This window comes from Ursus americanus, chromosome 6 (assembly GCF_024610735.1).
Source record: "Ursus americanus isolate L20-20 chromosome 6, mUrsAme1.1.p, whole genome shotgun sequence".
Classification (NCBI taxonomy): Eukaryota; Metazoa; Chordata; class Mammalia; order Carnivora; family Ursidae; genus Ursus; species Ursus americanus.
The window spans coordinates 31,119,177-31,144,135 of record NC_142132.1 but is presented as its reverse complement, the minus strand read 5'-3'; the positions used below and the strand labels follow the sequence as shown (position 1 = coordinate 31,144,135).

At 39.2% G+C, this 24,959-nt stretch overlaps 1 long non-coding RNA gene and 1 other non-coding gene across 3 annotated transcripts in view; both read right to left on the bottom strand.

The window, feature by feature from the left end:
• Window positions 1-22,679, bottom strand: part of LOC123783981 (uncharacterized) — a 28,994-nt gene extending 6,315 nt beyond the window's left edge. Inside the window, exons 1-5 of one of the 2 annotated variants that reach the window (XR_006777350.2) lie at window positions 22,428-22,679; window positions 21,637-21,679; window positions 20,858-20,915; window positions 13,370-13,430; window positions 4,862-4,988 (exon numbers count right to left, since the gene is read on the bottom strand). This is a non-coding gene — a long non-coding RNA (uncharacterized LOC123783981). The remainder of the gene's footprint in view (window positions 1-4,861; window positions 4,989-13,369; window positions 13,431-20,857; window positions 20,916-21,636; window positions 21,680-22,427) is intronic. The other variant, XR_006777351.2, reaches the window with a different exon arrangement.
• A 1,005-nt stretch (window positions 22,680-23,684) lies between these two features.
• On the bottom strand, window positions 23,685-23,773 carry LOC123784006 (small nucleolar RNA SNORD88). The gene has a single exon (XR_006777355.1). It is a non-coding gene; the product is annotated as a small nucleolar RNA SNORD88 (small nucleolar RNA).
• Window positions 23,774-24,959: the final 1,186 nt, after the last annotated feature.

Genomic DNA, 24,959 nt, shown 5'->3' with positions numbered 1-24,959 from the left:
ATTATTATTTTAAAGACTTTTTTAAGAGCAATTTTGGAGTAATTTTTAGAGCAAAATTGAGAAGGTACAGAAATTTCCCACGTGCCCACTACCCCACACATGCACATTCTCCCCCATTATCAATGTCCTATCCCAGAGTGGTACGTTTGTTACAACTGATGAATCTACCTGACAATTCATAATCACTCAAAGTCCATAGTTTACATTATGGTTCACTCTTGGTGGTGGACATTCTATGGGTTTAGACAAAAGTATAATGGCATGTATCCATCATTACACTATCATACTGTGTATTTTCACTACTAAAAATTCTCTGTAATCTGCTTATTCATGCCTCCCCATGCCGTCCCTTTCCCCCACCCCCAAACCCTGGCAACCACTGATCTTTTTATTGTCTCCATAGTTTCTCCTTTTCCAGAATGTCATATAGTTGGGACCATATAGTCCATAGCCTTTTCAGATTGGCTTCTTTCACTTCGTGATACGTATAAATTTCCGTCATGTCTTTTCATAGCTTGTTAACTCTTTTTAGTGCTGAATAATCCATTGTCTGGGTGGATCAGTTTACTTATTCATTCACCTACTGAAGGACATCTTGGCTACTTCCAAGTTTCAACAGTTATGAATAAAACTGCTATCAACATGTATGCAGGTTTTACTGTGGATGTCAGTTTTTAGCTCTTTGGGGTAAGTACCAAAGAAGTGAGGTTGCTAGGTTGTATGGTTAAGAGCATGTTTAATTTTGTAAGAAACCTCCAAACTATCTTCCAGAGTGGTAGTACATTTGCATTCCCACCAGCAGTGAAAGAGAGTTCCTGTTGCTCCACATCCTTATCAGCATTTGGTGGTGTTAGTGTTTGGGATTTTGGTCGTTCTATAGGTGTGTAGTGTGTGTAGGGGTATGTAGTGTATAGTATCTCATTGTTTTGATTTGCATTTCCCTGATGATAAATGATGTGGGGCAACTGTTCATATGTTTATTTGCCATCTGTATATCTGGGGAGGTATCTGAAGGTCTGTAGCCCAATTTTTAACCAGGTTTTTGGTTTTTTTTTTAATTTTATTCACTCATTTCAGAGAGTGCATGCGTGCGAGTGGGGGGAGGAGCAGAGGGAGAGGTGAGGGAGGGAGAGAATCTCCAGCAGACTGAGTGCTGAGCACAGAGTCCGACGTGGGGCTCAGTCTCACAACCCTGCGATCATGACCTGAGCCGAAATCAAGAGTCAGATGCCCAACCGACTGAGCCATCCAGGCGCCCTTCAGGTTATTTTCTTATTGTCAATTTTAAGAGTTCTTTGTCCATTTTGGGTATTTCACTTTTTTTTTCTTTTAAGTAATCTCTATGCCCAACGTGGGGCTGAAATTTACGACCCTGAGATCAAGAGTTGCATGCTGTATGGACTGAGCCAGCCAGATGCCCCTCTTTTTACATTTTGGCTAACGATCCTTTCTTAGATGTGTCTTTGCCAGTCTGTGGCTTGTCTCATTCTCTTGACATTATCTTTCACAGAGCCTAAGTTTTTTATCTTAATGAAATCCAGCTGATCATTTGTCATTACTTATGGAAGGGAATTACAAATATTGAAAGTCTGGCTGAATAAATACAGAATTGAGGTTGTTATACAATCAGGATATTACAAAGGTAACTACAGGAACAAAAATACAAACCCTCCTAATTATCAAATACAGAAAACAGAGCAAGCAGTCTGTGTAAAATATTTTTAGAAGGTATAAATACAAAAATTACAACAATAGGACAGAATTAAGACCAAATATACAAATCAAATGTAAAAGGACTAAACTCAATTCTTTTTTTTAAAGGTACTTCAACATTTTTTTCTTTTAAGATTCCATTTATTTATTTGTCAGAAAGAGAGAGGGAAACAGGAGCAGCAGGCAGAGAGAGAAGCAGACTCCCCCCTGAGCAAGGAGCCTGATGCGGGACTCGATCCCAGGACTTGGGATCATGAGCTGAGCCAAAGGCAGATGCTTAATCAACTGAGCCACCCAGTGTCCCCTAAACTCAGTTCTTAAGAGAAAAAGAATTTCAGACTGAATCACAAAGCAAAACTCAAAAGTATGCTATCTAACAGACCTACAACAAAAATAAAATGATTCTGAAGGGTTGAAGACACAGGATGAGTAAAAAGATACCAAAAAAAAAAAAAAAAAAAAATCTCAAAAAGCAACATCTTAATAACAGACAAGGCTGAATTCAGGCCCAAATGTATTAGACCAACCAGAGAAAAGGGGCACTGCCTAATGCTAAAGGTTATAATTCACAGTACAGATGAACAGTTAATATCTGTGAATCATATAATCTTGCAACAATACTTTGTGAAAGCAACAGAGGATATAAGGAGAAATAAAAGAAAAACATAGGGGGTAGGAAACTGTAATTCATCTCTTTTGGTCCCTGGCAGATTGGTAATTTAAAAAATAAATAAAGATCTAAAAGATATTAATAACATTATATGGTTGATCTAACTGACCTATATGGAGAGATTCTGAGAAGGGAGATGGTACAGACCTAGTGGATAAGATCACAGAGGACACTTGACAGAGTGTCACCTGTGCCAATAGCAAAACTCTGAGTCTTCTCAAAAGTTTTTAACAACTGCAATTGCTTTCTTTGTTGACCCATCTGGGTGCCTATGGTCACAATGCCTTGACTGGCCTTTTTGCTAGCTGCAGCTAATCGGCAGCTCACCCAAAGAAAAGAAAATCCATGGTTTCCAAACTGCAAAAATAGTCCCATTTTTGCCTTCATTAAATGAAATTAACTTATTACTGGTTTCCTTTGCACAAGTAAATGGTGTACTAATAATTATTATATCTAAGTTTTCTTTGATAATATTAAACTCTAATGTGAACTTTCACAAAATTTGACTTTCCATAAAGAAAACAGCAAGTAATTCCAAAATGTAGAATTAACATCATACAGTCATTATAGAAAACATACTTCCATGAAAATGCAATGAAAAAAATATAGATAATAGGATCAAAAACAAAGTTAAAATGCCAACAAGAACAAGTAAACCAAGCAAAAACAGAAGGAAAGAAATAAGATAAAAGCAGAAATTAAAGAATTATAAAAGAAAAAAAACCTGATCTACGCCTGCAGTGCAGCTAGATAAAACAGTTTAAAAATTGAAAAGGAGGTAAAACTGCCACTTTTGCAGATATGATTGTACACCTGGAAACTCCCAAGATAACCAACTGGAAAACTACTACAGACAATAAGTGAATTCAGTAAATTGACTGGGTGCATAATTAAAATAGCTTTCATATATACAGACAGGACCAGTTAGATTTAGTGAAAAATATATTCAAGTATAATGGCCACCAAAAGAAGATAAAATGTCTAGCAATAAATATAATGTGCAAGATCAGTATGAAGAAAACTTTTATTTATTTTTGCCAGAAAAATTATTTATTTAGATATCATATGGGAAAAAATGGTATAATTGCATTACTTACTTTTTTACATTATTTTAATAATAATTTTTTATTATGTTATGTTAGTCACCATACAGTATATCCTTATTTTTTGATGTAGTGTTCCATGATTCATTATTTGCGTATAACACCCAGTGCTCCATGCAATACATGCCCTCCTTAATACCCATCACCGGCCTATCCCAATTCCCCACTGCCCTCCCCCGAAGAAAACTTTAAATACTTGTCAGTGACACAAAAGAATACTTGAAAAAGTCATGCCATATTTTTTTAAGATTTTATTACTTGAGAGAGAAAGAGCACAAGTGGGGAGGAGGGGCAGAGAGAGAAGGACAAGGGGCTCCATCTCAGGACCCTGAGATCATGACCTGAGCCTAAGACAGATGCTTAACTGACTGAGCCACCCAGGCGCCCCAGTCATGCCATATTCTTAGGACACATCAACATCATAAAGATGACAGTTCTTACATTAATCTGTAAATTAACCTCACAAGCCAATTTTTGAAAATGAACTAAACAAGAATAACCAGGAAAATTCTGAAAAAGGATGAGGAGGGGAGATAAGCTCTCTGACATATTAAAATATATAACAAACCTGCAGTAAATAAGTCACTGTGCTACTGGCAAATGAGTTGACAGTTCAGTGGAACAACAGAAATTCCAAAAATAAACCTAACCATATATGGAATTTAATATGAGATAATGGTAGCATCTCAGGTCAGTGGAGGAAAGTATGGATTATTCAATAAACTGAGTGCTTTCTCTCTCTAAAATAAATAAATTTAAAGAAAAAGAAGATATCTCGAGACCAAAGATCTAGATTGCTCTCCCAGGTGTGTTTTTTCAGGACATTTTCTCTTATATGAAAGCAACTAAGAATGTAAGAGCAAGAACCAAATATTGCATTAAGATTCACATGATTTTTGCAGTGCCATTTCCTCTAAAGCCCATCCACCAGGGATCAAGGAGAGTGTAAGTTATGATCAGAAAGCAACAGGTATTATGAGAGAGGTGGCCTGATGTCCAAACATTTTCAAGTAACAATTAACATAAAAGGACATAATTACATTAATTGCATTGCATTAATTAGGTCAGTGTATGAATGTAGAGTCCACAGAGCTTCCTCATAGTTTTAATCTTGTTAAAGAGAATTTATTTATTTATTTATTTATTTATTTATTTGAGAGAGTGAGCACACAAGTGGGAGTGACAAGCAGACTCCTCGCTGAGTGCACAACCTGATCCGGGGCTTGATCCCACGACAATGAGATCATGACCTGAGCTGAAATCAAGAGTCTGATTTGACTGAGCCACCTAGGCACTCCTCTCATCTGAATTGACTGAACCACCTAGGCACTCCTCTCATCTGAAAAGTTTTAAGAAATGTAAAGGGGAATATTACCTTTGTGTTATAGATGATGAAAACTGAAGCCCAAAGATTTTAATTGTTCAGTCGCAAGAGAGTAAAGCCCAGGTATGTCATCTGTTGGGCTTCCATGAATTTTGACAATCTTCATGTTGGCTACAATCTGAAAGGAGGAAAAAAAGAGGATGACATTTTATTTATTTTTTATATTTACATTTATTTTTCTGTATGCTGTTTTCTGTATGCTGTTCAATTCTTCCCAGTTGCAGAATGTTTAATGTTGAAACATTAAAAGTCATTGAATTCAGTTTTCTAATTCAGCATTAGTGGGTCATGAAATCAACTTAATGGATCAGAGTCAGCAAACTGAATAGAATAGAATGGAATAGAAGATATGAATGCCCTCGTAGGAATAAGTATTGTTTTAGTAAACATTTCTAACTCTACTACGTCACATTAAGCTTGAAAACACTGCTTAACCCCATGTTCTCAAACAACAGGGTGCATAAGAATCGTTTAAACCTCTAGTCCAAAGGATTCTGATTCAGTAAATCTGGACTGGGAATCAGGAACCTGCATTTTTAGAAGGCACTCCAGGCAGTTTTGATGCAGAGAGTCAGGAGGGTGTATTGCTGCAGGAACAAAGCACTTTTACTGTACATACATGTCTTCTCCAGAAAGTTCCCAAGACAGCAGAAGAGACATCCTTTTGCTGTAGAAAGTCACCTCAGTACAAAAGTGCAGGGCTGGGTGGCATGTGTCCACAGATTACAGCCATGTCCTCATGTCAGTCTGCAGATCCTTCCTGTACCTACCTCCATTCTTAGATATTAATTTACTGGGCCAGAGATCCAGAAGGTCTGGATCTCTTACATGGTTAAGTGGCATATGTGATGTGAGCTGTTGTCAATATGTATCCTCAAGTGCTCTTTGACCTTGATTATTCTTAACACAACTGTGACTTTTACTAATTGCTACTGCACTATGAGGCTTCAGGCTTTGTGCCTGGCAGTAGAGGGAATACAAAGATGATTGCCCCAGAAGTCTTCCTAGCCAGCTACCACTACTACCCCGTCCCAATACATAGAAAGCAAGAAAGTGACTCAGCAAATATTTTGTTTTTGCTTTTCTCAGAGGAGCCTCATGGTTCTCAGATGCTAGGGAAGTGGCTTATAATCTGAGATGATGGGATTATATCCTCCAACTGCACACCTTTCTTCCTTTTTTCACACAGCCAAGGGAAACGATGTTCATGCCCTTAAGGAAATACAACCTCTACTGGTCCTATTATCAAAGCATCACAAAATAATGTGTCATCCTAGAAACTAGGTTCTCCAAAAGGTCTTGAGAAATACATAAAGGACTGTTTGGGTATGTGCTGCAGTATTAGCAATTAGTTTATTTAGGAAGACTCATGTTTTATAGATATTCCTCCCAGTGAGGTGCCAAGTGAAAGGGGTCTTTGGATTATACAGAGGCTCAAAGCCCTCCCTTACTCACAAATCACTTTAGGGTAGGCCACTGGGTATGTCTAACTGGTTCAAAGACAACTAACTTAATTTGGTCATCTCAAAGGATGTTTGTCAAAGGATTTATTTTTTTTATTTTTTAAGATTTTATTTATTTATTTGACAGGGAGAGAGAGAGAGACGGCCAGTGAGAGAGGGAACACAAGCAGGGGAGTGGGAGAGGGAGAAGCAGGCTCCCAGTGGAGGAGCCTGATGTGGGGCTCGATCCCAGAATGCCGGGATCACGCCCTGAGCCAAAGGCAGATGCTTAACGACTGAGCCACCCCTCTGTCAAAGGGTTTAACATAGTTATTGTTGGGTAGTGGGACTGTGGATGATTTTAATTTTTTCTGTTGTAACTTTGTGTTCTTTTTCTACAGTAAATATGGATTACTTTCACAATTAGGAAAAATACATTTTATTTTTTTTACCGATAATAAAAATCTTCTCAGATCAAGTAGACTTCACCATGCTTCAAAGAGATTCTAGATGAAAGCCATAGTAAGTATTCATGCAGGTCTCTTTTTAATAGGATCCCATTCTCAGTGCCCAAAGATGTTGTATGGCTTAGCAGCAAACAAAATACCAGCTGGCTTTCAAGAATGGTCGTTTATTGATTCAAAAATTGTAATACATCGACTTCACAATAAATCAATTCATTCTATAACTATAGACAACTCTAGGTGACCCCAACCACTTACATTAAAACCCAGAGGTCTCTGGCTAACATAACAATAACACCCTCAAATAAAGCTCTCAAGAAGATGGTGATGTTTTTCCCATTTGGAAAAGATACATTTTCAGCATAAAACAGCTTTAGGAGGAGGGGATCCCAACAGACAAACATGTGCTCTCACTGTTTCCACAAAAGCAAGGCAGTTTTGCCAACTGTTGGAAACATGATAAAATCATAGTATATAAATTGTAGACAAAATATGTTCTGTTTGTTCCATAACAGTATAAAAGCATGTTATTTTAATCCAAACAGAAGGCCTTAACCATTTAAATCCATATAATCTAAGGCCCCCATTTCCACCCTAATATTTTTAATATGGTACGTCTAAACTCTTGGAACGCCCCTTCTGTGGGCATTTGAAGAGGACTGTGCTCTGTGGAAGCCATTCCTGCATGACTGTTCCTATAACTTTGGAGGAGTTTCCCGTGTATCTAAGTATTATCTAAATAATAGACGGGGAGTCAAAGATCTTGAACAAGATTAGGTCTATCATGAAATCCTCAACTAAGGCTCCCTCCACTCAAACGTTACCACTATCAATTTTTTAAAACCTCAGGTGCTGTGGAGACAGGCATTTAGGGGAGGGGGAAAAAAAACAAAAAACAAAACAAAATATTTAAAATAATCATACCTACTTATTTTGAATGTTCGCTGAGTAGCAGGGTAGAAAAAGTCTAAACTGACATTTTGTTCACCAAAGCACTGTCATCCCAGAAATAGAGGAAACCTCAGAATCTGATCCAGAATTTTGGAAGAGTATAGAAAATAGAATCACAAAAGAGATCTGAAATGAAATGAAAGATTTGGGGGATGACATTTTTGTCCATACTAACAGTTTCCACTGATTGTACTGAACATCGTTGGACTTGAAAATCTGTTTTTTGTTTTTTCAACATAACAGACATTATTGCTCCACAAGGCAACTCGCACGCAGGGAGCTGTGACTGAGGGTCGTGTCTTGTTTAATTCAGGAGCCTGTTCGAGGGCTCAGAGAATATCTGGATAGGGCTGTATGGCACAGACTGCGTTGCTTACCCCAAAACCCATTCAGCCTCTCTAATAGAACCCAAAATTTTAACTGGGCACATGGTCATGTAGCCAAGATGACTTTCCCAGCCCCCCTTCCAGTTAGGCATGGCCATGTGACTAAGTTTTGGCCAACAAAATATAAGTGGAAGCATTGTTAGGGACTTCCAGAAAGTCTCCTTTAAAAGTGAGGGGAACAGAGATACCCAAGGACACAGACCAGCAAGTGGGGGAGCTGGACCCAAACTCCTCTAACTGTGTGAGTCTACTGCACGCTAAGGACAGGGTGAGATCACGGGAACCATCCAGAGCAGCGTTTGGCGAGCTTAGGTGTGCAAGCTAAGAATAATTTTTACCTTTTTAAATGGTTGAAAAACAATCTAAAGACTGTCGAAGCTGAAGAGTTGTGACAAAGTTGCCATGACCTACAAAGCCTAAAATATTGATTATCGGGCCCTTACAAAATAAGTTTATTGATCCCTGACCTAGAGAAAGGGAGGAGGTACAGCACCAAGAGGCTGTGTAGCTGGGTAGGAACAGTGCAACTCTGGTACCCATTCTAGAAATGCAAGTGGGCCAGGAGATGAGGTGTCACACTGCCTAGTAAAATCAGTTGCTCAAATATTTGTGCACTAGACCAAAGAAGATGTAAGTATGGCCAATACGCACATAAAAAATCCTCAGCACCAGTAGTCATCAAAGAAATGCAAATTAAAGCCACCATGAGATACTACTACACACCCACTACAATGGCTATAATTAAAGTGACTACATATTGGTGAGAATGTGGAGTAACAGGAACTCAGATATTGATGGTGGAAATATAAAACGACACAATCACTCTGGGAAAACAGTTTGGCAGTTTACTATAGATTTAAGGATCCACTTACCACAGACCCAGCCGTTCCGCTCTTAGGTGTTTACCCACAACAAATGAAAACATATGCCCAAACAAAAGCTAGCCCCAAACCGGAAACCAGCCAAATGCCCATCAGTAGGTGAACAGACAAACTGTGGCATATCCACACAGTGCAATCATGCTCAGCAACAGAGACAAACTACAGATACATACACAACACGGATGAACCTCTACGACGTAACACCGAATGCAATAAGCCAGACCCAAAAGAGAACACATTCTATCCATGTTCCCCACTTTTTGAAAGTTTGTATTACACTATGCTTTTAGGAAAGACCCACGTGAGTACCTGTTGTCACTAACTAAAAGAAATCCAGAGAGGATATTCACTTTGATGGAAAAGGTGTAAAGCAAAAATAGCATTCAGGGGTTGTTTGCAGCAAGCCGTTACGGGGGCAGCCCGTACCCCAAGTTGCAAGAGCGGCCCCGCCAAGCTTCCTCCCTGGGAACCACACTCAGCATCTCAGCATCAAGCTGCCATAGCTTTGAACTGTGTCTGTGAGCACGTTCTTTATCCTGATTTATTTTGTGCCTCTGTTAGCAAGATGCATCCCTTTTCGGGTCTGGGAACAAACAATCTTCCATATAAGTTAATGGTAAATGCTACTTTGCTTTACACCATTTTGGCTTGTGAAAGGTTTCATAGGAATGCTTTCAGACAGTGGGGAAATCCGTAACTGCATTTGTTTGAAACTCTAGGAAAGACAGGTTTATTCCACACTGATAGATCCTCATCTCATGGGTGTTACTCCCCACAGCTGCTTGGGCCAGGGACTTGGGTGGTGGAGGATTTAGTGGGAAAGGGCACATGGACACCTTTTAGGGTAATGCTAATATTCTGTATCTTGATTGTGGTGGTGGTTATACAGGTGTAATTTGTGCATTTTGTTGTATGAATATTAATGTTTGATTTTTAAAAAGGGTGCCCACATCTTCAGGACCCATTAACAGGGAGAAGCACTGGTGTTGAGAATCCATGCAGCCATAAGAAATCCACATGGAAGAGAAGAACAGAGATGAAAAGCTTACTTGCCAGACAGATCTTTCTGATCCTACAAGGAAGTGGTCTCGAACAAAGCCCTCTTTGTAGGCTCCTTGCCATGGGGCATCTTTGAGCCAGGGAAGGCCCAACTTGTGTCCTACATCAAGGGTTGCAAAGCTCCTGGAAGTGAGGCCTTTAATACTTGGACCTCTGGATTTCTTTAAACTGAATAAAAATCACGCATACCGTCTTATTCAGTTCTTCTGAAGGTACCAATCAGCAAATTGCCCACTTGGATTCTTCAACTGGCAAAAGAAACACATTTACCAGCACCAAAAATGAAGTCAGTTGGTTTGATCTAAGTCCCTGCAGGAAACCTGATCCACCAAGGTAACTGGACCTAATCAGTTGGACGTTCAGGATGTAGTTGCTCGCAATTAAGCCGGCTTTAGTCTCCCGCTAAATCAAAGTGGTCATCCTTCCTCATAAGAAACATAGTTGCTCAGAGTCGAAAGAGTAACATTCCAGCAATCTGAGGCATAGGCACAAAGTTCGATAAAATCAGCATCTGCATTCTCCTTTGAGGTAAAACATGGATGATGGGGAGGTTGTGCCCTGGCCAAGGAAGTTATGTGGAGATGGAGGCAGAATGGTTTTATCTGGGGATGGCAGATGGAGCGGACAGTTCTTAAGGAATAACAGAAAAGCTTCTCTGAGTCTCCTTCCACAGGAAGCCTGAAGCAATAGCCAGGAGATGAGGATTGTTGAGGGAGCCAAGGAGGGATTCAGGAAACAAAGCAATCTGTTTTTGTAAGCCTTACCAGAGCAGAGAGAGGGAAGGCCACTTCATTTTGCCTCTCAGGGGAGTTAGAATTTCAAAAAATTTTACTTTTTTAAATTCTAGTTTCAAATAACAACTAAGATAAATCCCTGAGAGAAATCACAATAGAATATAAGGACTCTAGGGGCACCTGGGTGGCTCAGTCGGTTAAGTGTCTGCTTTTGGCTCAGATCATGATCCCAGGGTCCTGGAATGGAGCCCCAAAATCAGGCTCCCAGCTCAGCAGAGAGTCTGCTTCACCTTCTCCCTCTGCCCCTGCTCTTGCTCTTTTTCTCTCTCGCGTGTGTGCGCACTCTCTCTTTCGTGCACTAGTAAATAAAAAAATCTTAAAAAAAATATATAAAGACTCTAGTCCTAAGACAATGAGACAGGTAAGGAAAACACCTTCAAAGAAATGGTACTTGGGAAAATGGGAACAATGGGGAAATTTATATCTGATCTAGGTTCTTTGAGCCAATTATGCAAGTCCAGGATAAAGGGTGGGACCCTTATCGGTGATCAGTGGGTAGCAGGAAAGAAGAAAAGGGCCTTAATGTAAAGCCTCTTGGGAGACACACAACTGCAGAAGAGAATGGAATTTATAAAGCTATAAACTGAATCTGTTCAGTCTAGAATTCTACTGGGGAGGGTTTCAGGTCCTGGGGCAAGTCCTTAACAGTAGCCAACAACGAATAAATTCGTTCATAATCAAAAAAAGAGGCTGTGGAGACCCCTGGCAGTATGCAATGGGCAGGGTCAGAGCAGGAACCCCAAAAGTGGTGTCACAGACCATTTCAGAGGAGAAAGTGCAAAGCTTGTAAGAAGCCAGGTAAATTTGTGGAATGTTGTGAATTATGGAAGCATCTTGCTCCAGCTTGATGTTGACATCATAATTATACACTTTCCCACACAATACAACACAAAAGATGGCAGAAAGAGCTGGAAAGAGCCTATGTCCTTGATGACATCACTGGGCCGATGAGCAGAGGCAACCAAACCTGAAGACTGCCCTGCAGCTGGACCCCCCCCCAAAAAAATTCCACTAATTATACCACCCGCCCCAGTGCTGTAATCTAGGGCTGTCCTATAGCAATTAGTACACAGCAACCGCACATCCCACTCGCTGGCTGCCCTCAAGTGAGAAATGCAACAAACCTTCACTATCACAGACAATGGCTAGGGAAGATAGACACTCTCTCCTTGCAGTTTTACCACAGGTATTTCTCTTTTAGGAATCAAGTCTAAATTTGCATTTAAGTTAAATACATTAAATTACAGATAAGAACAGTTACAGAAGGGGTGGGGGTGGGATAAAAGAACCACTTAAAATATTAACAAACGAATGTTCTATTAGGCCATCCAAACAAACTAAATAATCTCAAACTTGGTTATAAAAATTAGTTTTACTCTTGGGGCGCGTAGGTGGCTCAGTCAGTTGAGTGTTCAACTCTTGATTTTGGCTCCGGTCTGGATCCCAGGGTCTTGGAGATGGAGCCCGAGGTATTAATGTGCTCAACGGGGGACCTACTTCCTCCTTCTCCCACTCCCTCCTCCCCACTTCCCCTCACACTCTCTCTCCCTCTCTCTCAAATACATACACACATACACACATACATACATACATAGTTTTATTCTTAAAATTATAGAGATACTTTTCAATCTGGAGGCTGCATCTCAAAGGTCCATGACTCAATTTTCTCCAATTTGAGGCTTTAGTTGTTCATATTCAGTGTACATAATAAGCTTCAAGGAGGGCCTAACCTGTATCCCAGTGTGGTCTTCCCTAACTTTTTAAAAGCATATATATATATTTTTTTAAACAATAATTCTTATTTTACTGCCAAAAGGAATAATCAAAATTTAGTTTCTGCTAAACTATTAGCAAAATATATATCCAATCTAATCCAGTATTCGTACTCAAGATGAATCACCAAATACAAATCAACTTCTTCCCTTACACTTCCACCCCCACCACCCATCATCTCACACCTGGGTGACTGGTCTTCTCACCTGCATTCTGCCCTGCTCTCATCCTTTCTTCAACCTCAGCCAAGGAAATCCTCTCAAAACTCAAGTGCGACCTCAAGCCTCATCTCTTCTCACTCTCTCCCCTGAAGCCACCCAACCTTTCTTCTACCTCTTTCCTGAATGTTCTCTCCTGTCAGAGATTCTTGCACATTCTAGCCCCTTCTCTGGGGACACTTTCCTTCCCTCTTCACCTAGATAACATTCGTCTTCGCCTGAGCATCACTTTAAGACTTCGCTAACATAGTCAAGTTCTCTTGTTACATAGACCCTCACATAACCTTGTACTTCTTCCCACTACCCGTTAAATTTGCATTTGTATATTTCTGTGTGGTTATCTGGTTACTGGTGATCTGTTACACTAAACTATTAGCTTTATGAGCAGGGGTTTTATCTGTTTTTACTCATCATTACATGGCCGGAGTGGAGCACAGCAGTGGATGCTCAATATATGTGTTGTATGAAAAAAAAATGTTGGCAAACATTTTGCCTCATACACAATAGTCCCAAAAGAAACGTGAATCTTACCATTTGTTTGTTTTTCCTGGTTGTTTCCTGTGATCAAAGAACTCCAATATGGAATCTGTAACTAAAAGATTCTTCCTTTAAAAACATGTAATGAGAAGACAGAGCTGGATCTTCTCAGCACCCACACATTTTGGAGGCTGGTGGGAGACTATGGATGGCATAAAAAGATAAGAGCCCAGAATGCAAATGTCCTATTACTTGTGACCACAAGATATCAACACCAGCACCATTTCCTTTTCTTGTCACTAGAAATAGCTTCATCAAGTGAGGAATTACTCAGCCTCCTGCTTGCCCCATTCTCTGAAGCTGACACCCTATGCATCATTTGAACCTAGTAGAAACTAGAATCCTATTCAATCTAATTTCAAAGTAATGCCAGCTCTATCACTTCATTTTCTCCTTTTCAAGGATGAGTTAAGACTCTTTCCTGAATTTTATTCTTGTAACACCAATCAAGGCATATAGGAGTGGGGGGTTGGAGGGTAGGGAAACAGTAGTTTGTCCACAAATGATAGGTTGGAGGAACTGGTTTAATCTTAACATCTTAGAGGAGATATCCAATAGTTACAAAATCTTTCTTCTGGGAAAAACTGCCTTCATTTTCATTTTCTGATTAAATTTAAAAAATTTAATCAGGTTGTTTTGTTTTTTAATGTTTTTGTAAAAGCTTCTACTAAAGAAATTGGAAGTTCCAAAGCAAGGTCTCTTACTATACAATCATAAACAGGTATTTAGTGATCATGAAACCCTTGAAAATATATGCTAAATTCTGGTATATGTTTGGGAGTGTATTTTTCTGGAGAAAGACTCCAGAGTTTATGTCAGATTCTGTCACCAGCACCTGGTACAGTGCCTGGCATGTAACAGATGCTTAATAAATATATGAGTAGGGGCGCCTGGGTGGCACAGTGGTTAAGCGTCTGCCTTCGGCTCAGGGAGTGATCCCAGCGTTATGGGATCAAGCCCCACATCAGGCTCTTCTGCTATGGGCCTGCTTCTTCCTCTCCCACTCCCCCTGCTTGTGTTCCCTCTCTCGCTGGCTGTCTCTATCTCTGTCAAATAAATAAAATCTTTAAAATATATATATATATATATACGTATATATATATATATATATATGTATATATATATATATATATATGTATATATATATATATATATATATATGTAAGACAATGAGAATGAATGAATAGATGCCCTTAAAGACACTGAGAAGGAATGGCTGGAGAAGTAAGTTATTTGATACCAGGAAAACAATGGTGTCACAGAAGCCAAGGAAGAGATTTCAAGAAAAGAGAGTTGCTCAACTCTCATTTGTTGAAGAAAGGTCATAGTTGGTTGGAGGGTTGTGGGTTACTGTTAAGCTGTTTAACATTGCTGAAGAAAGGTCAGGTCAGATAAGATCTGAAAAGTGCATAGTGGATTTAGAAACAGAGTGGTAGTTAGAGAACTTTAAAACTGATAATTTCAGTTGGGGTAAAATATTGCAGTTGGTTGGAGAATAAATACAAATACGAAGTAAGGAACAGTGGATAGAGACAACTCTTTCATAAACCATATCTGTAAAGACGTAAGAAACAGAATGGAAAATGAGGAGTTCCTATAGAAAGGTTAGAAAAGACTTGAAACTACCTAAATGCCAATGCGAAGGAGCCCCAGATAGGTAAAGGGACAAAGGTACTAGGAAGCAGGACTGGGAAGGGATCCAGCTTGCATCAGAAGAGGGCTACCTCTTCCATTGCAAAAGGAAGGAAGGAAAAAGAATGGGTACCAATCAAGTAAGTTTGAAGGTTTGGTGATACTAATTTGAGAAAGATTCCACCTTACGGTTTCTATTTTCTCTGAGAAAATGAGAAGTAAAATAATCTGCTGAGTGAAGGAGTACACGGGTTGGTAGACACAACAGGGAAGGTCTTAGGTGAGCAGAAGTTTAAAATAGCTCCTGTGGAGAATGGGAAACAGGGAAGAATTGCCAGGCAAAGTCATGGACATAAATTTGTTACGCTACTAATGTTCTCCGATGTGTGGTTTTTCTCCAGAAGTCTTTTAAGCAGAAAGGGGTTTCTAAGAAAAATCCTTACTTCACTAGAGGCTGCCTTCTCTCTTGAAATTGAGTAACTTAGATTCAGATTCAGAATTGTGGTGAAGATAAAATTTCTGTATGTAATACATACATAAATTATGGTGTATTTAATATTAAAGGTAAGAAGTCATTGGTATTATTTTAAATACATAGAAAATAAACGTTTGCCTTTCAAGTACCTAAGGATGGCAAGAGGCAAGGTTTTTTTGTACAGGGAACCAAAAATCACCGTCAAAACCAAAGCCCTAAAATAACTAGTTAGAGGGCCACACAGGTAAGCCCATTAACTGGAGCAATCAGCTCTCAAGAGCTTTATCCTGTCACTTAAAGTGATAATGTCAGGGTCAACAAATCCATGACAAAAAGAGGGACATCTAGAGAAAGAAATCCACAGGAAAAACTGATGAGAGTGACTATCCCCCCCCCAAAAAAAAAACTGATGGAGGACTCTCTCCTGTCTACTCCATTGCAGATAAAGCCAAGCCCAGTCTCTCAAGTTCAGTAGTTACCTGGTCATCAAGCAGAGGTGACATGTCATGTCCAACTCCCAAACTGATGCATCTCTTTAGTGTTCTCCTCCCTCTGGCTACAGACACTCAGAAGTAGCTGAGGGCATTAAGTACCTAATCACTGCTACTTCCCTCTATGCTCCCCACTTGGCTTGAAACTTATCATGAGGGGTAGTTACTGAACCAAGGGCTAAGGTTAGTACTTTCAACACTCTCCATCTAGCCAAACCTACTCTGCTCTAGAACAGCTCAGCAGTCCAAGAATGGAAGCACAGAAGACAGCTGGTTCGGAAGGTAGTCTAAAGTGGTCATGAAAAGCACAGTTTCTGGGGGCAAACTGCTTGGGTTCATATTCTAGAGATACTACTTAGTAGACAGAAACTGTGTTTTAGTTTCCTCATCTCAAAATGAAAATAATGATAATGCCTATCTTAAAGGGCTATTATGAAGATTAAAGGAGACAATCCAGGTCAACTTAGAGAAGTGTTTGGAACACAATAGGCACACATATATGTTAGCTACTATCATCATTTTTGACCTACGGTTGGGTTTTCTTGAATAGGTTTAACAGAAGGACAAGAGTGCAAGAATGCAGTGGTTGAAGTGATGTGAAGCGAAAAGGGGAAGAAACTGATGGGGGAGACAGAGTAGCACAAAGGCCTGGAGTTCTTGAAGTACAGATGCATTGGAAGTCATTCAGTTAGGAAGCTGGGAAAACGGGCAGAAAGTAGAAGAGTTTATTTTAAGCTTTTAAGGGTGAAGTTGACATAAGTGATGACAAGGTCCAAGTAGTGGGTGGCTTTATGGAAAAGGTGAAGGTCACTGATTTGAGAAGTTCAAGCAATCAAGAGACCAGGATATCGGCTGGGTTACCCACATGGAATTTTATGTAACCTTGGCTTAAAGGTGGGACTCAGGGAAGGGAGAGAAACTGTAAGTCAGGTAGCAAAGTCATTGGAGAACGCACGCAACGAATGAGAATGACACACATGGATGGAAAGCATCCGAAAGCGATGCAGTCTGACTGTGTGAGCATGCATAAAGGCCAGAACTGAAAAGCGAGGAAGCCAACTGCTCCTCATGATGCAAACTGAGGCTGGCTGGTGAGAAAAGACCATACAGCCAAGGATGCTAAATATTTCCTATCACTTACGAGTCCAGTACAGTGATAAACTGTCCTACCCTATGTTAATACTGTCCTTGTTAAGAAACACAGCCACCAAATTATTTAGAGTGCTTCCTCAAAGGAGCATGGCTATCCTAGGTATCACAGTTCTGTGCAGCTCCTCTCCCCCTTTTAACATGCTCTCCAGACCTCAGGAAGATCACCTGTGTCTTCCTCTACCATGTACATACTTTCATCACAGTACAGGCCATCCTTCCACGCGCTTATGTGTTCAAATGTCACTCTTATATAGGTACTTCCAGGGTTGTGGCAAGGTGTAGTGATCTTTTCATGTCTGTCTCTCAACCCTGTGTAGGCATGCATTCATAAATGTTATTTGTTAAATAAGAGACTTCGCACAGTCACCAAATTAGAAGGCAGAGCATAAAAAGAATTTTCTACCCATGATAATGGGTCATCAGGCCTTTAAGTTCTGACTATAAAGAATGATTTTCTGGGGCACCTGGCTGGGTCAGTCAGTGGAGCATCTGCCTCTTGATCTTGGGGTCGTGAGTACAAGCCCTGTGAAGAGTGTAGAGATTACTTTTTTAAAAAATGACTTTTTTTGACATATAACGTATTGTTTGTTTCAGGGGTACAGGTCTGTGATTCAACGGTCTTATTTAATACCCAGTGCTCATTACAACACATAACCTCCTTGATGTCTATCACCCAGTTACCCCATCCCCCTACCCCCCTCCAAAAAAAAAAAAGATTTTAAATATTAGAAAGGAGATACAATATTTCTTCACCAACTTGCAGCATAACATTTCTAAACAACGTCTATTAAAAGAAGTCATGGTTGAGATCTCAAAGGGAAAAAAACAGGATTTGAATAAGGTTGCTAAGTGAACTTGTAAAATCCTTTACTTTCAACATACCAAACTACCAACAATAATGAATTAGCAACATTTCCATTTGTATTCCTTTTCTAAAAACTTGAGGGATCTACTTGCCCTAGAGTTTCAATGTGATACTTATAAATTCACTTTTGCTGTAGGTAAATAACCAGAGAAGGTTTTAAAACTTTGTCTCTGGTTTACTTTCAAGTGTTCCATTCCTTTCTGATTTTATTATTTTGATTTATATTTGTTTTACCCAAATGTCAGATTTTCCAAATCATACATACTTGATATAAATTCTTAAACATGTGGAAAAAGTATACAAAACAAAATGAATGTATCCTAGGATTTTATCCTAGATGAAGTCATATGAAGTTACAACTGGCGGGGGGTGGGGGGGGCTGCCAGACCAGGAAGGGGGAGGGGGTTTACTGTGATTTATTTATAGGGAAACAAAAAGATGGAGAAAAAAAGATGTGAAAATAGTAGAAGTTTTAAAGATAAAGTTTTTTGAGGTGGTACAAAGCACTACCATTAGGTACTTTAAACAACTCTTTAGCTATTGAACTCAATGAACATATTTGTTCCAAATTTAATGATAAATATCACTCCTTCACTTCTCCAAAACTGTACAGGAATAAGCCTTTAATCAATACACATAAACTTCTGTAAAAACCTCATAAAATGAATTATTTCATCTGAACTCATAACGTCTTGTGGGCCCTTGGCCTTATTCTCCTTTGAGTTTGGGGCTTTGGGAAAGGACACATTTACACAGCCTGTGCAAGGGAGTAAGTACTAAGAGAAGTGAACACTACTCCCTCCTCATTATTGCACAAGCTGTGACTTATAAAGAATAAAAATTGTGTTTTCTATGAAAAGGTGACCTGAGAAAAGCAAACTGAGAGTGGAAATTCAGAGAAGTTAGTGATTAATGTTCATCCAGTAATAATATGCTGTAATGTGATACAGAGCTTCATTTTAGTGGCAGAAATTTTAGTGGCTATGTATTTTAGTCTTTAGAAGTTGGTATATAGGCATATAGCTTCTTCAGAATTATGTGAGGAAAATAATATCTATAGTCATATTTAAGGATTAAAAGGATTTTGAACATTCTAGATCTATCATGAATATAAAATAACTGCCTACACCTTCATGTTTAGATAGACCATTCTGTTGCTTCAGGATAAGATATTTTTTGTTGATTTTCCCAAATCCTTTTTTGATGATACTTCACATGTTGTTAGCTTTTCTGGCCACGGCAGAACGCTTAGCTGATTATCACCAGAAAACAGTCTAGAATTCTATGATAATTACTGTGTCCCCTTAAAGTACAGACCTCATCAGACATACTATAAATATAGTTGGGATAATATCTTTAGTTACATTATCTTACACTTAGCCACCCCAAAACTTGAACAGTTTTCTGTCCATTCATGGAGTTTCAAAATATCTTTCAATTATAGTTTATTTTCATCATTGACAACTCAGACATATTTAATATTATTTGTATATTTGGAAGGATGGTATTTTTAATCACCTCCAGAATACACATAAAAATTTAATAAAGATATTAAATAACATTTTCCCAACTTTTGTTAAAATGAAAATCTCTATATATTAATCAGTGTTCCTATACTTTTGCTAGTTAAAAAAAAAAGTTTGATGCCTTGTTAAAAAGTCTATGCCAGCATTTCAATTTTTACTCTTCAAGGAACAAAATGTACCACACACTCAATGACAAATAATAACACAGAAAAGATGTTTGGAAACAAAGATGACTGTTTTGTAACAATACACTCCTGAATGCAAAAATGTTAGCAAAATATTTTTGTACTGTTGATACTATTCTGTTTTATGTCAAATTCAAGTCAAACACAATTTTTTTAAGAAGTTGTATTTGTAATGCAAAATGAAGATTTGCTGAATTCATTCAGCAGATATTTACTAAGCATTTACTACGTGCCAGGCATTGTTCTGGGTACTGAAGATTTAGAAATAAAAAAGACAGGAATGGTTCCAACTTTTACACTACCAAGAAGCTTGTTTTATCTTGAATCATTCACATTAAAAAAGACATAAACCAGCAAAAAGCTAGATAGTCACAAATGTCATAGAATTGGGGTTGAAAGGAGCTCAGAGATCACATACTACATGTTATCAATTCCAAGACGGACATTATTTTACATTTTGACACTGTGAAATCAGCTACATCTTACAATGTGGTCAGACCAGGCTGCACTCAAGGGAGAGCTGTCACTGACTGCACATGTGCATCAAAACTCATGGAACAGCATCAGAGGCTTGGAAGAAAATATGCAAGACAATGGTGAAAGCACTCTTAAGGATTCTTGATGATTCAAGATTCAATAAAATGTAATAGCTGAAACTGTTCATTTCTTGTAGGAGAGGAAAATGAAATTCAGAGAGGTTAAATGACTTGCCCTGATGTACAAAGCAGGGTAGGTAGTACCAGAGCCCAGGTTCTAACTTCTGTTTTTATTCTTCTACAAAAGTCTTCAAATATATAGCAAGAAAGGCTCTAGAATATGGCTCTAGTTTTGGAACCATGGACAAGGAACTTAATCCCTCTTTGTCTCAGCTTCTCCATCTATAAAAAAAGGAGTTTAACAGACCTAACTCATGATACTGTATTAACTAAGATAATGTATATATAGGACTTAACCCAGAGTTTGGCATATAGTTAGTGCTCTGTAAAACTTAACTATTTGAGATCAAACTTTACACTTGGTAGGAAATTTAAAGTGACCTACTATCCTACAAACATTGCTCACTATATGAAGCCCACATCTAGTTATTGATTAAAATACTGGAAAATAAATAGACTGGTCAAATATTTGAGCTGATTAATACAATAAAAATTTCCACCTTAACAATGCTTTGTCCAGGTCCATATGGTACTGTGCCAAGAACCCAGTAGACCTACCTGCAAAAAAACCATACAAAAAATAAGAATTGACACCAACTATGATTATCAAGTTACTAAGGACTCTACTGTGTACAAGTGCATAAATACAATTTGAAACAAATAAACAAGAAAAAATATTCAAAATGTAAAAAGTTAATTTATTTTTGTTTTCTATAAAATACGATTACAATCATGTATATTAATACTTGTACAAGAACCACAAGTTTTGGAGGTTAAAATGTACCATAAGGAGACATGATTTGGTCAGAAGTGAGAGTACTAACTGTTCATGATCAGTATATTACTTTACATGTTGTAAAGCACTTTCTCATCCATTATCAACTCAGTGCCTTGCATACAGTATAACTGTAAAAGTAAATCCCAGGTGCTTTCCAATGTCATTTTGTTTTCTGTTCAAACAATGGCATGTTTAGAGAAGGGGTAAATGTCTACATTTCTTTTTTAAGTCTTTCTGGTCAGCTCTTTTAATTTTGGGAGTTTAAGTGAAAATCCAAATTATAGCACACTGTGTTTTATAGGGTCAACTTGCTTTACATATTAGTTTCTGTATTTTTTTAAATAAAAATAACAGTCTATATGTATATTTTACATTATGAGTTCATTACATATTTCAGACAAATAAAAATGGTTTCAACTGAGATTCTGAATGCAACAGATACACAGTTAAGCACTTAAGAAGTCGTTCTAACTATTAGGAAATGTTAACCAATCAACTCACATTTGTTCCTGTTTCACCTGAAGACAAATACCTACAGGCCACTCTGCAAAGAGAATTAACTTGAAATAAATATATCTATATTTAAAATTACTGTATTTGCAGAAGCCTCTGGCAATTAAAGTCTTATGATGTACAATTCTGGTGTCGTGTTTCATCGTGACAATTGCGCAGTAGCAAAGTGCAACAATTTTCTGAGTATTTTAAATATTAGCATATTTTCTCATTGCAGTTATTTTAAGAATGCTTTTGTTAAAAAAAATCTCACAAGCAGTTAACATGTTATCCAAATTTAAAACTTTAAAGAAAACCAACCCAATAATCAACATGTATAGTTTCCCTATTAATTCTGAAACTTAAAGCTAACATATTAGTTTGCTTATGTTTGGGACTTTTAAACCAGTTGCATACTTCACTATACACATCCTGGATATTATTTGAGGATCAAAGTCTAATGCTGAGCATAGCTGGGTCAGCAGGGAAGAGCCCTATGGCCAAACGTGAGAGCCCCACGGCAAGGTGCACGTCAGCCAAAAAGACAGAAACGAGACTCTAATGGGGGCAGCAGCTCGAGGCTGCCTGCACTTAGTGGGGCGCTCCAAACCTCTGCTGCCCCAAATTTCCCACATCGCCCCACCTCTCTCCGTCCTAGGCTCTGCCCCGCCCCTTCCTCCTCGGCAAGCGCCCGCATGGCCAGCGCTCCCATTGCCCGCGGCAACTCCAGGGCTAAGCCGAGTGACAGAAACCAAACCCCCCCCACACAAGGAAGGCCCAAGAAAGAAGCGAGGCCCCACCCTGCCAAAAGGAGCGACTCCTCTAGAAAAACTTGGCGGCAAGCTAACAGGAAGCGCGGAGGCGCAGTTCCTAGGACGTTTGGGGCACCCTGCCGCCCAGTAATCTCATCTTTTGTCCTTTGACAGGCCTCCTTGACACCCCAACTCTGAGCGCTTTCCGGGCAGCTCTTGACTCGATCTCTACTGCGGTCCCTCACTGATGGCAGCCATGACAGTTACATCCGGGTATTTGGAGGAGTCGCGACCTGAGTCTTCCGGAAGTGACGCGAGCGCGGAGGGATTTGCGTTGGGCTGAGGTGAAGGGGCTCCGGAAGCGGGTCCGGTAGAGACGCAGACGGTGGCAGGGAAGGTTTTAGGGTCTTATTTACCACCACCTTTTTGTAACGGGTTTTACGTGTCGTGTTGTACGCAACACCAGCATTGCCGTGCCATTTAAATCCTTTCTTCACAACAGGTCCAGGAGGAAGAAATGGTATAGTTTCCATTACGGGGAAATTAGGGCTAGGAGAGGGCGAGTGATTTGTCTAAGATAATACAGCTCGTATCGGAGCTGGCCTAACGCCTCAGTTTGTCTGTGGAGACAGGGCTTTAAATTTCCTCGGTAATGCTTCCATTTTGAAAAACCCCAAATCCCTGGTGCTTGCATCCTGGCAGGACACTCTGCAAGGGCGTTCACTTTCAGCTCAGCATTGTTGCCCATGGAGTAGGGCCAAGCCGCAGCCACCGTGGTCTTTGCGGTGGACACAGGGCCGGACCGTGTGCCAGGGTCACCTTCGCTAACCCAGTGCCTTGCGATTTCACTTGGTCTCCCGCCCGTTGACTCTGCTCATGGAGGGTTCTTGCTGCCCTCGACCGCCGGTTAGCTGAGGAAACTGGCACTGACTGTTGGGCGCTGGGAAACATTTTAACTCCTGTCAGGCACTTTTAAAGTCAAGACTGTTCAGACGGCTCGAGGCCTGTCATCATTGACGAATAGTCTCCAGCCATAATAAAGGCCTGACAGCTATTATCTTGGGACATTCCACGAAATCAGCTGTTTCTCCTGGTTTCCGTTCCTTTAGAATATGACTGAGGAATCAATGCTTCGATCTTAATTCAGCGTTAGCTATAACTAGCTCTCAAATTAAAAAGTGCGAATAGCCACTGAGGCCATTTTTTTTCTTTTTTCTGTTTTGTTTTTTGTTTTGTTTTGTTTTGTTTTTCACAGAGGCCTTCAGGTGGGGAAATAGCCACACCCCCCAGCGCCTGCATAGAACAGGACCTCTCAGATCCCTGGGTGTCAGAGTCCCAGGGACATCCCGTCGTCAGGGTAGGTCAGAGCCCAGTGCTAGAGACCATGGTGGCGAGGTAATATTTTTGTAAAAACAAATTATGCGTAGAAAAAAAAATACATCAGAATGAAGAATGATAATGTTTGAAGAGTGATCGTTTATTTTAGTTTCTTCTTTCTACTCTGTATTTTCCGTATCTGCTACAGTTCTTTTTAATATAGGGAAATGAACAAATTGGCCACAGTAAACCTTTCCTAATTGCCTGCTATTATAATGAAGACAAAGGCATGTTGTCACATTTTGACAATTGACAGTCCTTGATACAAATTACAGAGGGGTATTCTTTTGCTTGAAAAGCATTGGTTGTTTTTTTGTTTTGTTTTGTTTTTTGTCAGGATATTATCAAAATACAATTTTGGTATTGATGTTTTTTACATACTTTTGTGGAAAAAATACTACGATCAGAAGTTTTTCTTTAAAAAAAAAAGAGGAGAGTAGGATTTGGGACACTTGAAGTTCTGGAGAACAAGTATAAAAAGCTACTTTTATTCTGCCTTCTTTGGGGTACGGCTTTAAATAACTTATCAGGTTCAGATAAAAGCAAAATGAAGGTTTCTCTATTCTGTTTCTGTATTCTACTTGCACTATTGCTTATTAGCAACCTCTCAAGCAGTGGCACTATAAGAAATATAGTGAAAAGATAGAAGAGAAAAATGAGAAGGGGTTGGGGAGGAAGAAAATGTAAAGGAATAAAGGAAAATGCTGATATTAGGGTTGAGGTTGCTTTGAAATTCCAAGGTAGCATGTAACAAACCTTTCATCCAAGTCCTGGCACTAGGCCAGTTGCCCACTCAAACAGATTTGCATATACAATGTCCCCACTCACACATTGAGCACCCACTATGATAGTTCTTACCAAAATTTCAGCTTTATGCTCATACAAATTAGACCTATATTTTGACAAAACCTAAAGTGGATTGAACAACAAGAACTGTAAAGTAAAATCCCATAGTTTTCCCTGGTGTTCCCTCTTACCATATCATTCATTCATCCTATGATTAGTAACATAAGTGGATATGGAACCGGAAGTATTGCCTGCTGCATTATAATACAACTATGAACACCAAGTGAGGTCCTGACAAGATGCTTGTTTTCAAAGGAAATATCATCATGTTAGTCTGGGCCCTCTAAAAAGGAGTTGTTAAGATGACATTAAACGTGCAAGATTTTATTAGAAGAAACACTTGTGAGAGAGAATGGG